Source organism: Piliocolobus tephrosceles, chromosome 1, assembly GCF_002776525.5.
Source record: "Piliocolobus tephrosceles isolate RC106 chromosome 1, ASM277652v3, whole genome shotgun sequence".
NCBI classification, from domain to species: Eukaryota; Metazoa; Chordata; class Mammalia; order Primates; family Cercopithecidae; genus Piliocolobus; species Piliocolobus tephrosceles.
The window spans coordinates 198071844-198084134 of NC_045434.1; positions in this window are offsets into that span (position 1 = coordinate 198071844).

Consider the following 12291-nt stretch of genomic DNA (forward strand, 5'->3'; position numbering starts at 1 on the left):
TTAGTAGAGACAGGGTTTTACCATGTTGGCCAGGCTGGTCTCGAACTCCTGACCTTGTGATCTGCCTGCCTTGGCCTTCTAAAGTACTGCGATTACAGGTGTGAGCCACCACTCCCAGTTGAGAATTTTTTTTTTTTTTTTTTTTTTGAGATGGAGTCTCACTCTGTCACCCCGGCTAGAGTGCAATGGCACTACCTCGGCTCACCGCAATATCTACCTCCTGGGTTCAAGCGATTCTCTGCCTCAGCCTCCCAAGTAGCTGGGACTACAGATGTGCACCACCATGCCTGGGTAATTTTTGTGTTTTTAGGAGAGACAGGGTTTCACCATATTGGCCAGGCTGGTCTCGAACTCCTGACCTTGTGATCTGCCCGCCTTGGCCTCCCAAAGTGCTGAGATTACAGGCATGAGCCACTGCGCCTGGCCATATTGAGATCTTGTAAAAAAAATATATATATATATGTTCAGTGAGAAAAATAAAAAAAAAGAATATCTGGATCACATTTAAGTAAAATTCAGGGGAAGTTCTCTCTGATAAGGTTGACCTTTGAGCTGAGCAAGGCCTGCTTTTAGAGGAGGAGCAAGACTGTGGATTTGTGGAGGAAGAGAATTCCAGGCGAAGAGAACAGGAGGTGAAAGGTCCTGAGGTGGGAGTGTGTTCGGCATGTTCCAGGCTCCTCTGGGAGGTCAGCGTGTGGCTGCAGTGGAGCAGGGGAGAGAGCCATAGCAAGCGAGAGGGGTTGTGAGGGGCGAGATCCCCCAGGGCTTTGGCCACCCCACCCTCTCTGGCTTCCTAGAAATGCTTAGGCTTTTGCTTGGAATGAAATGAGACTCCATTGGAGGCTTTTTAGCAGAGGAATGAAATGATCTGGCTTATTTTTAGATCAGTATGGTTATTGTACAGGGGCAAGGCTGGAAACTGAGAGAGCAGTTAAGAGGCTGTTACAGTGGCCCAAGGCAGAGGTGATGGTGACTTAGAATAGGATGGTAGAAGAGACGGAAAGGGCAAAATAAACAAACAAAGAAGAGCTTCAAGAAAATGTCTTTAAGACCTAAGGATAGGGTGTGTGTGTGTATGTGTGTGTGTGTGTGTATGTATGTATGTGTGTGTGTGTGTGTGTGTGTATGTATATATATATATATATATAAAATTATTATTTTTGAGATGGAGTTTTGCTTTGTTGCCCAGGCTGGAGTGCAGTGGCATGATCTCGGCTCACTGCAATCTCTGCCTCCTAGGCTCAAGCAATTTTCCTGGTTCAGGCTCCAGAGAAGCTGGAATTACAGGCACATGCCATCACGCCTAGCTAATTTTTGTATTTTTAGTAGAGATGGGGTTTTGTCATATTGATCAGGCTAGTCTCGAACTCATGACCTCAAGTGATCCACCTGCCTCAGCCTCCCAAAGTGCTGGGATTACAGGTGTGAGCCATCATGCCCAGCCAAGATATTTTTTAAAAAGTTCCAACCATAACAGAAAAAAATGGAAAACCTGACAATAAGTTAAACACATTTGTTCATCAATAGATAACCACAGAGGGCACAAAGACAAGTTGCAAACTGGAAGAAGATATTTAATTTAAAAACAGAGCAAACAACTACTAATGGGTGGGTGTGAGAGAATGAGAGGAATCAAGGGTGTTGCTGAGGATTTTGGCCTGAGAATCTGGAAGAATGGAGCTGCTTGTTACTGAGTAAGAAAGACTGGGGGAGGAGGGAGTAGGTTTAGCTGAGAAAAACAAGAGTTTGGTTTTGGCTATGTTTGAGATGTCTATTAGATATCCCAGTGAGCCTGGCAAACATGGTGAAACCCTGTCCTACAAAAGATTCAAATATTAGCCGGGTGTGGTGGTGCACACCTGTAGTCCCAGCTACTCAGGAGGCTGAGGTGGGAGGCTTGAGCCCAGCTGATCGACGCTGCAGTGAGCAGAGATTGTGTCGCTCCACTACAGCCTGAGTGACAGAGTGAGACCCTGTCTCAACAAACAAACCAACAAAAGAAAGAAAAAGAAAAAAAGATATTCAAGTGCAGCTATCAAGTTGTGTGTTGGCCATTTATGCCTGGGATTCAGGAGAGAGATCTGATGCCACACATTTAGGAGCTGCAGCAGATAGATGGTATTTAAGTCATGGGGTTAGGTGAGGGTACCAAGGAGTGAGCATAGGTAGCCAGGAAGTCTGAGAGCAAACTCAAGCTCTCCATTATTTAGAAGTAGAGAAGATGATGAGGAGCCAGTAAAAGAGATGGAAAAGGAATGGCCCCTGCATGCGAAAGAGAACCAAGAGAAGATGGTGTTGCAGAGGCCAAGCGAGAAGATAATTCCAGAAGGAGGGAGTCATAGGCTAGGGCCAATTTGGCTAAGTAAGTAGATAGATGAGGGTGGAGGACTGAGTAGATGTGGCAAGGACAAGTTAGTGCGACAAGGGATGAAAGCCTGATGGGAGAGGGCTCTAGAAAGACATGGAAGAGAAGTGGATGTGGCAGTGGAGACAGCACTTTTGAACAGGTTTGCTGTCCAGGAAAGCAGAGAGGTGGAGCAGGGTTTTGAAGGGGCCTGTGTGGTCAACAGAGGGTTCTTGTTGGTTTGTTTGTTTTTAATCTGAGACATATTAAAGAAATTAGAGGGGGATGTCTATAGTGGGGAAGAAAAGTAGGAGTGGGACTGGGCACGGTGGCTCACATCTGTAATCCCAGCACTTTGGGAGGCCGAGGTGGGCAGGTCACCTGAGGTTAGGAGTTTGAGACCAGCCCAGCCAACATGGTGAAACCCCATCTCCAATGAAAATACAAAACAATTAGTCAGGCGTTGGACAGTTGCCTGTAATCCCAGCTACTGAGGAGGCTGAGGCAGGAGAATCGCTTGAACCCAGGAGGAAGAGGTTACAGTAAACCAAGATTGTACCACTGTACTTCAGCCTGGGCGACGAGAACAAACTCCGTTTCAAAAAAAAGTAGGAGTGGAAATTCAGGATGAAGTAGAAAAAAATTATAAAACAAGAGGGGCTCTACATGATCAAAGATGACATGCAGAGAGAGATGGGTAGAACCATCTCGTCGGGGGATTGAGAGACAAACAAATAAAATAAACATCACCCTCTTATCCCCTTTTTTTTCTTTATTAAGTGGAGCAAACTGTCCAATTCACAGATCCTTCAATTCGAGGTAATTACACATATATTAATTTTTTAAAATCCCTTTTACTCCCATGGGCCTTCCAGGGCAAGAACTGGAAAGCTGGAAAGAATGAGTAAGTTGGTTGTTATATTTCTCTGAGATCAATTAAGCCACTGCAGCATTCTGTAAGAGCATGGGGGCCCAGGTAAAATGTATTCAAGAGATTAAATTTGAGCCAGTGAGGGACCCTTCCTGATAACAGCTGAGCTGAAGTCAGACAAAGAGGGTTTCATATCATCAGAGACCTGAAGGTCAGTCTTGTTTCTACCTGCTTCTCCCAAATGTGGACAGTCTGGCAGCGGCCAGGACGGTAGTATCTGCTGAACCACAGCAGTCTGCTTCTTTGCCAGGAAATTTTCTGTGAAGGGAATGGGTGTCCTGAGACAAAGGGCTACAGAGCTGAGACAATGCCCCTGCTGTGTGCCCCCATTCAGTGGGCCTGAGACGATTCCTGGAGACATTTTTGTTGGGTTACTCCACACCCACAAATAGCTACTTAAAAAAAGAAACAGAACAAAACTTAACAATTAGTGGGCTATTGGGAAAAGGCATTTTAAAACTAACAGATACACAGATGCGCCTGTTACTTCTTGCAATAGGCTCTAAATTGTTCTCCCAGCCTCCAGTCTCTCCCACACCAATCCATTCTGCACATTGTAGCAGAATTAATCTCCTTAAAGCACAGATCTGATCTTGCCACTTCCCCACTCAAGCATTTTCAGTGGCTCTCCACTGCCTTCAAAATAGCCAAGGAATGAAGATCCTTCAGCCTCCTTTCTCTTCTCAGCCCATCTCCCACTATCTCCTTTGGGCTTCTGCGAAACCAAAGCTTTTCTCTCCTGCAGAGCTTTCTTCTCCTTCTCCTTCTCCTTCTCCTTCTCCTTCTCCTTCTCCTTCTCCTTCTCCTCCTCCTCCTCCTTCTCCTCCTTCTCCTCCTCCTCCTCCTCCTCCTTCTTCTTCTTCAACGGAGTCTTGCTCTGTTGCTCAGGCTGGAGTGCAGTGGCGTAATCTCGGCTCACTGCAACCTCCGCCTCCCAGGTTCAAGCGATTCTCCTGCCTCAGCCTCCTGAGTAGCTGGGATTACAGGTGCCTGCCACCATGGCTGGCTAAGTTTTGTGTTTTTAGTAGAGATAGGGTTTCACCATGTTGGCCAGGCTGGTCTTGAACTCCTGACCTCAGGTGATCCACCCACCTCGGCCTCCCAAAGTGCTGGGATTACAGGCGTGAGTGACCATACCTGGCCCAGAGCTCTCTTCTTTATCACTCTTCTTCTCTCACTTGCCTTCACTCACTGCTACTCCATCTGATTTTTTTTTTTTTTTTTTTTTTTTAGACGGAGTTTTACTCTTGTTGCCCAGGCTGGAGTGCAATGGCACAATCTTGATCTTGGCTCACTGTAACCTCTGCTTCCCAGGTTCAAGCAATTCTCCTGCTTCAGCCTCCCAGGTAGCTGAGATTACAGGCTTCTCCACCATGTTTGGCTAATTTTGTATTTTTAGTAGAGATGGAATTTCACCATGTCAGTCAGGCTGGTCTCGAACTCCTGACCTCAGGTGTTCCTCCCGCCTCATCCTCCCAATGTGTTGGGATTACAGGCGTAAGCCACCGTGCCTAGCCCTACTCCATCTGTTTCATTTTGTCTCTTTGAGACAGGGCCTCATTCTGTTGCCCAGGCTGGAGTACAGAGGCGTAATCATAGTTCACTGCAGTATCAACCTCCCAGGCTCAAGTGATCCTCCTGCCTCAGCCTCCCAAGTAGCTGGGACTACAGGCATGCACCACCATGCCAGCTTTTTCTTTTTTTTCTAGACAGGGTCTTCCTAAGTTGCCCAGGTAGGTCTTGGACTCTTGGTATCAGGTAATCCTCCTGCCTGGGCCTCCTACAATGCTGGGATTATAGGCATGAGCCACTGCCTTTGGCTCCTACTCAATCTTTTACTCTTAGTTTATATGTTATTTATTCTGGTGAGCCCTTCCTGATTCCCACTCCCAATCTATGAAACTCCAGACTGAGCTAGGTGCCTCAGCAAGAGGTGTATATAACACCTTCAACTTCTTCCTATTGCAAAAGAAATTGTTCTGTATTGTGGTTGTTTGTTTAATTGTCTGTCTTCTCTGGTAGAGGACGATATGGTTTGGCTGTGTCCCTACCCAAATCTCATCTTGAATTGTAGCTCCCATAATTCTCATGTGTTGTGGGAGGGATCCAGTGGGAGGTAATTGAATCATGGAGACTGGTTTTTCCCATTCTGTTCTCGTGATAGTGAATAAGTCTCATGAGATCTGATGGTTTTATAGAGGGGAGTTCCCCTGCACATGCTCTCTTGCCTGCTGCCATGTAAGATGTGCCTTTGCTCCTCATTCTCCTTCCACCGTGATTGTGAGGCCTCCCCAGCCATGTGGAACTGTGAGTCAATTAAATCTCTTTCCTTTATAAATTACCCAGTCTCAGATATGTCTCTGTGAGCAGTGTGAGAATAGACTTAATACAGGGGATAAGTTCTGAGGACCACAGGTGAGTCAGGGACCATGTTTATCTTGCTCATCATGTTAACTCCAATGACTGGTATGCACTTATAAAAGTAAACAAGAAAGATGCTGGCCACAGTGGCACCCATGTAGTCCCAGCTACTCAGGCAGAAGGATTGCTTGAACTCAGGAGTTTGAGGGCATTGTAGCAAGATCCCATTTCTTAAAAAAAAAAAGAAAGAAAAAAAAAAAAGTAAGAAGGGAGGAACAAATGAACTGAATGTTTTTCCTTGACTTCTAAGTTTTACTCTTGCCTTTATTTACCCCACCTGACCTATCTTTGCCACAATTCCTATCAATAAAAATTCTACAGAAACCACACATATACAGTCACTCAATTCATAAGGTGATGCTATAGTAACACAGGAAAAGAATAATCTTCTTGACAAATGATTCTTAGTCAATCAGATATCTATATGGAAGAAAGGAATCTTGACCCCACCTCCCACATATGGCAAAATCAATTTCAGGCTGATCACATATCCAGATATAAAAAGTAAACAATATGATGTTTAGAAGAAAAATCTTCAAAACCTTTAGGTAGGCAATGATGTCTTAAGCAGAATACAAACAGCACTAATTATAAAGGAAAACATTGATAACATTTAGATTAAAATGTATTTTCACTAAAAGAAACCATTAAGAAATATAAAAAGGCAGACACAGAATAGAAAAATAATAGAGAAAAAAATCAACAAAACCAAAACTTTGATTTTTGTAATGATCAAGAAAATTGACAAAGCTTTAGCTCAATTGAACAAAGAAAAAAGGAGAAAGGATTCGAATTCCTAAAACCAGGAATGAAAGAGACAGCATCACTACTGATCTTTCAGAAATAAAAAGGATTATAAGGGAATAGTATAAAAAATTGTATGCCAAGAAACTAACCAACCTAGATAAAATGAACAAATTCCTGAAAAGACACAAGTTACCAAAACTGACTTAAGAAGAAATAGAAAACCTGAATATACCTGTAACAACTCAAAAGATTGCATTAGTAATAGTAATTAAAAAACAACAACACACTTCTCACGAAGAAAAGCTCAGACCCAGATGGCGTCACTGGTAAATTCTACCAGATGTTTAAAGAATTAATACCAATGCTTCCAAAAAATAGAGAAGGAGAAAATGCTTCCCAACTAATTCTATGAGGCCAGTATTACTCTGATACCAAAACCAAACAAAGACATCATAAGAACAGAAAACTACAGACCTATATGTCTTATAAATATAAATGCAAAAATCCTCAACAAAACACTGGAAACAGAATCCAGCAACATACAAAAAAGATTTTACACCAGGACTAAGTAGGATTTATCACGGGAATAAATTTGGCTTAACATATGAAAATCAATCGATGTAATATTCCATATGAATAGAATAACAGATGGAAACATTATTATTATTATTATTATTATTTTGAGACGGAGTCTCACTGTCGCCCAGGCTGGAGTGCAGTGGCGCAATCTCGGCTCACTGCAAGCTCCGCCTCCCGGGTTCACGCCATTCTCCTGCCTCAGCCTCCCGTGTAGCTGGAACTACAGGTGCCCGCCACCGCACCCGGCTAATTTTTTGTGTTTTTAGTAGAGATGGGGTTTCACTATGTTAGCCAGGATGGTCTCGATCTCCTGACCTTGTGATCCGCCCGTCTCCGCCTCCCAAAGTGCTGCGATTACAGGCGTGAGCCCCCGCGCCCGGCGATTATCTTGATAAATATAGAAAAAGCATTTGGCAAAATTCAACTCCATTTCCTGATAAAAACACTCAAACTAGAAACAGAAGTGAATTTCCTTAACCTAATAAAGGCCATCTGTAGAAAAATTCATGGGCATCATCATATTTAATGATGAAAGACTGGTTGCTTTCCTCTACGATCAGGAAGAAGACAAAAATGCCTGCTCTCACCACGTCTATTCAACCTAGTACTGGAAGTTCTAGCCAGAGCAATTCGGTAGAAAGAGAAATAAAAAGTATCCAGATTGTAAAGGAAGAAGTAAAATGATCTCTATTTGCAGACGACATGATCTCATATGTAAAAACCCTAAAGATCCCACAAAAACCAAAAAAACCTGTTAGGGTTAATTTTTAAAATTCCTCAATATTCCAGTACACAAAATCAACAGGCAAAATTAGTTGCATTTCTATGCACTAGCAGTGAAAAATTCAAAAAGGAAATTAAAACATTTATGATAGTATCAAAAAGCATAAAATACTTAGGGAAATATTTAGCAAAAAAGGTGAAAGATTTGTACACTGGAAACCAAAATTTCTTTGCAAAAATTAAAGAAGACCAAAATAAATAAAAATACATCCATGTTCATGGAACAAAAGACTTAATGTTATTAAGATGGCAATACTACCCAATTTGATCTACAGATTCGACTTAATTTCTATCAAAATCCCAGTTGCCATTTTTGCAAAATTGACAAGCTGATACTAAAGAAACCCAGAATAGTCAAAATAATCTTTTTTTTTTTTTTTTTTTTTTTTTTTGAGACAGAGTTATGCTCTTGTCCCACAGGCTGGAGTGCAATGGCGTGATCTGGGATCACTGCAACCTCCGCCTCCCGGGTTCAAGCAATTCTCCTGCCTCAGCCTCTGAAGTAGCTGGGATTACAGGCATGCACCACCATGCCTGGCTAATTTTTAGTAGAGATGGAGTTTCACTATGTTAACCAGGCTGGTCTCAAACTCCTGACCTCAAGTGATCCCTCCACCTTGGCCCTCCCAAGGTGCTAGGATTTCAGGCATGAGCCACCACGCACGGCCCAAAATAATCTTGAACAAGGAAAGTAAAGAGGGAGAACAGGAAAAGTTTGAGGACTCACATTTCCTTATTTCAAAACTTATTATAAATCAACACAGTGTGATAATGGCAGAAGAATAGAAATATAGATAATGGAACAGAATTCAGAGTCCGGGTATAAACCCTCATGTTTATGGTCAACTGTTTTTTGACTAGAGTACCAAGATAATTCAATGGGAAAAAAATAGTCTTTTCAACAAATGGTGCTAGGACAAGTGAATATCTACATGTAAAAGGATAAAGCTGGTCCCATATCTCATACCATATATAAAAATTAACTCAATAACTTGGTCCTCAGTTTGATCAGAAAAAAAGAAAACAATTCTCTCAAACTGGATCATAGACCAAATTTTAAGAGCTAAAACTAGAAAACTCTTACAAGAAAACATAAGAGTAAATCTTCATGACCTTGGATCAGGCAATTATTTCTGAGATATGAAATCAAAAGCACAAGTGACAAAAGACAAAAATAGATGAATTGGGCTTTGTCAAAATTAAAAATGTTCGAGTTGGACATGGTGGCTCGCGCTTGTAATCCCAACACTTTGGGAGGCTGAAGCGGGCAGATCACCTGAGGTCAGGAGTTTGAGACCAGCCTGACCAACATGGTGAAAGCTTGTCTCTACTAAAAATACGAAAATTAGCTGGGAGCAGTGGTGCGCACCTGTAATCCCAGCTATTCAGGAAGCTGAGGCAAGAGAATTGCTTAAACCTGGGAGGTGGAGGTTGCAGTCAGCCAACATCGTGCCACTGTACTCCAACCTGGGAGACAGAGCAAGACTCTGTCTCAAAAAAAAAAAAAGAAAAAAAAAATTAAAAACATTTGTGCTGCAAAGGATATCACCAAGAAAGTGAAAAGATAACCCACAGAATAGGAGAAAATGTTTGCAAATTATATACCTTATAAGGGGCTTGTATCCAGAATATATAAAGAATGCTTACAACTCAAAAACAACAAAAATCAAATAACCCAATTTAAAAATGAGCAAAGAAGTAGGAATAGACATTTGTTCAAAAATGATATAAAAATCACCAATCTGTACATGAAAAAGATGCTCAATATCATTCACTAGGGAAATGCAAATCAAAACCACAATGAGGTACCATTTCTTGCTCATTAGGATGGCTACAATAAAAAAGACGGACAATAACAAGTGTTAAAGAGGAAGTGGAGAAATCAGAACCCTCACACATTACTGGTGAGGATATGAAATGCTGGAGCCATTTCAGAAAACAGTTTGGCATTTCCTCAAAAGGTTAAACATAGAGTTATCATATCATGCGGCAATTCCTCTCCTAAGGTATATGCCCAAGAGAATTAGACCCTATGTCCGCACAAAAACTTGTACATAATGTTCACAGCACCATTATTATTATTATTATTATTTATTTGTTTATTTTTGAGATGGAGTCTTGCTTTGTCACCCAGGTTAGAGTGCAGTGGCACAATCTCAGCTTACTGCAACCTCGGCCTCCTGGGTTCAAGCAATTCTCCTGCCTCAGCCTCCTGAGTAGCTGGGATTACAGGCATGGGCCACCATGTCTAGCTAATTTTTGTATTTTAAGGAGAGACAGGGTTTCACCATATTGGCCAGGCTGGTCTCGAACTCCTGACCTTGTGATCTGCCCGCCTCGGCCTCCCAAATTGCTGGGATTACAGGCATGAGCCACCGCACCTGGCCTTACAGCACCATTATTTATAATAGCCCAACAGTGGAAACAACCCAGTTGTTCTTCACCTGATGAATGGACAAACAAAATGTGGTATATCTATATAATGGAATATTATTCAGGAATGAAATACTGATGCATGCTACAACATAGATGAACCTTGAAAAGTTATGTTAACCAGGAGAAGCCAGTCACAAAAGACCACATAGTATGATTCCATTTACATGAAATGTCCAGAATAGGCAAATCCAGAGACAAGAAGTAGAGTAGTGGTTGCCAGGGGCTGGGGAGACAGGGCAGTGGGAAGTGACTGCTAACGGGCACTGGAGTTTCTTTTGGGGATGATAAATTTGATAGTGGTGATGGCTGTACAAGTCTGGGAATATATTAAAACCACTGAATTGGGCCCTTTACAAAGGTGAACTTTATAAATAAATTCTATCTCAATAGAGCTGCTTTTTTTTTTTTTTTTAAAGGCAAGCCAGAGATGGCTCATGCCTGTAATCCAAGCACTAAGCACTTTGGGAGGCCAAGGCAGGTGGGTCACTTGAGGTCAGGAGTTTGAGACCATCCTGTCCAACATGGCGAAAACCCGTCTCTACTAAAAATACAAAAATTAGCTGGGTGTGGTGGTGGGTGCCTGTTATCCCAGCTACTTGGGAGGCTGAGGCAGGAGAATTGCTTGAACCCAGGAAGTAGAGGCCGCAGTGAGCCGAAATCACACCACTGCACTCCAGCCTGGGCTACAAAGGGAGACTGTCTCAAAAAGAAAGGAACTTAAAAAGGCAAGCCATAGGACAACAAAGGACTTATGAATATATCCAGAATGTGGCCAGCGCGGTGGCTCACACCTGTAATCCCAGCACTTTGGGAGGCTGAGGTAGGCAAATCACAAGGTCAAGAGATCAAGACCATCCTGGCCAACACGGTGAAACCCTGTCTCTACTAAAAATACAAAAAAATTTTAGCCAGGTGTGGTAGCACGCGCCTGTAGTCCCAGTTACTTGGCAGGCTGAGGCAGGAGAATCGCTTGAACTTGGGAGGCAGAAGTTGCAGTGAGCCGAGGTCATGCCACTGCACTCCAACCTGGGTGACAGAGTGAGACTCTGTCTCAAAAAAAAAAAAAAGGAAAAATATGTACAAATAATAACAAAAATGGAAGATAACCAAATACAAATATATGAACTGAGCTGATCACAGTGGTTCATGTCTGTAATCCCAGCTACTCGGGAGGCTGAGGCAGGAGGATTGCTTGTGGTCAGGAGTTCAAGGCCATCCTGAGCAACACAACAAGACTTTGTATTAAAAAAAAAGTAAAACCAAAAAATAGACTGAAAGGTAACTTCTTAAAAGATGAAATTCAGTTGGCCAATAACATGTGAAAAAGTGATCAATTCCATGAATCATCAGGGAATACAAATTGAAGCCACAATGAGAGACCATGGCACACATATCAGGATGACTAAAATTAAAGATGCTGGAGATATCCTAGTGTTAGTGAAAGATAGGGAGCAATTGGAATTCTCATACGTTGCTAGTAAGAATGGAAATTGGTACGACTCTTTGGAGAACTGTATGGCTCTGTTGACTGAGGCTGAATATACACTTATCTTATGGCCTAGCAATTACTCTACTGGAAATATTCTTAACAGAAACATATATACAATCATCAAAATATTCATGTAGAACCACTGGACAATCACCAAAATGTTCATAGTGGCACTATTCATTACAGACGCACACTAGAAATAACTTTTATATACATCAGACAGCAGAATGGATACACAAAACATAGTTAGATTCACAAAATGAAATACTACTGCAAGGAAAATGAATTATCTTCAACTACATTGACAACAGGAATAAATATTATGAATACAATGTTGTAAGAAAGAAACCAGAAACAGAAGAGTTGACATTGTATCATTCAACCTGCAGACAGGGTCGTTCCAGCATGATGAAAGTCAAGAGAGTGTTTACCTTTGTCAGAGGTGAACAGAATAGGAGGAAAAGGAAGATATCTCGGGTGCTGATAATATTTTATTTCTTTATCTTCATGCTGGTTACGTGGATGTTGTCAGTTTGTGAAAATATTTTGAGCTGCAGATTT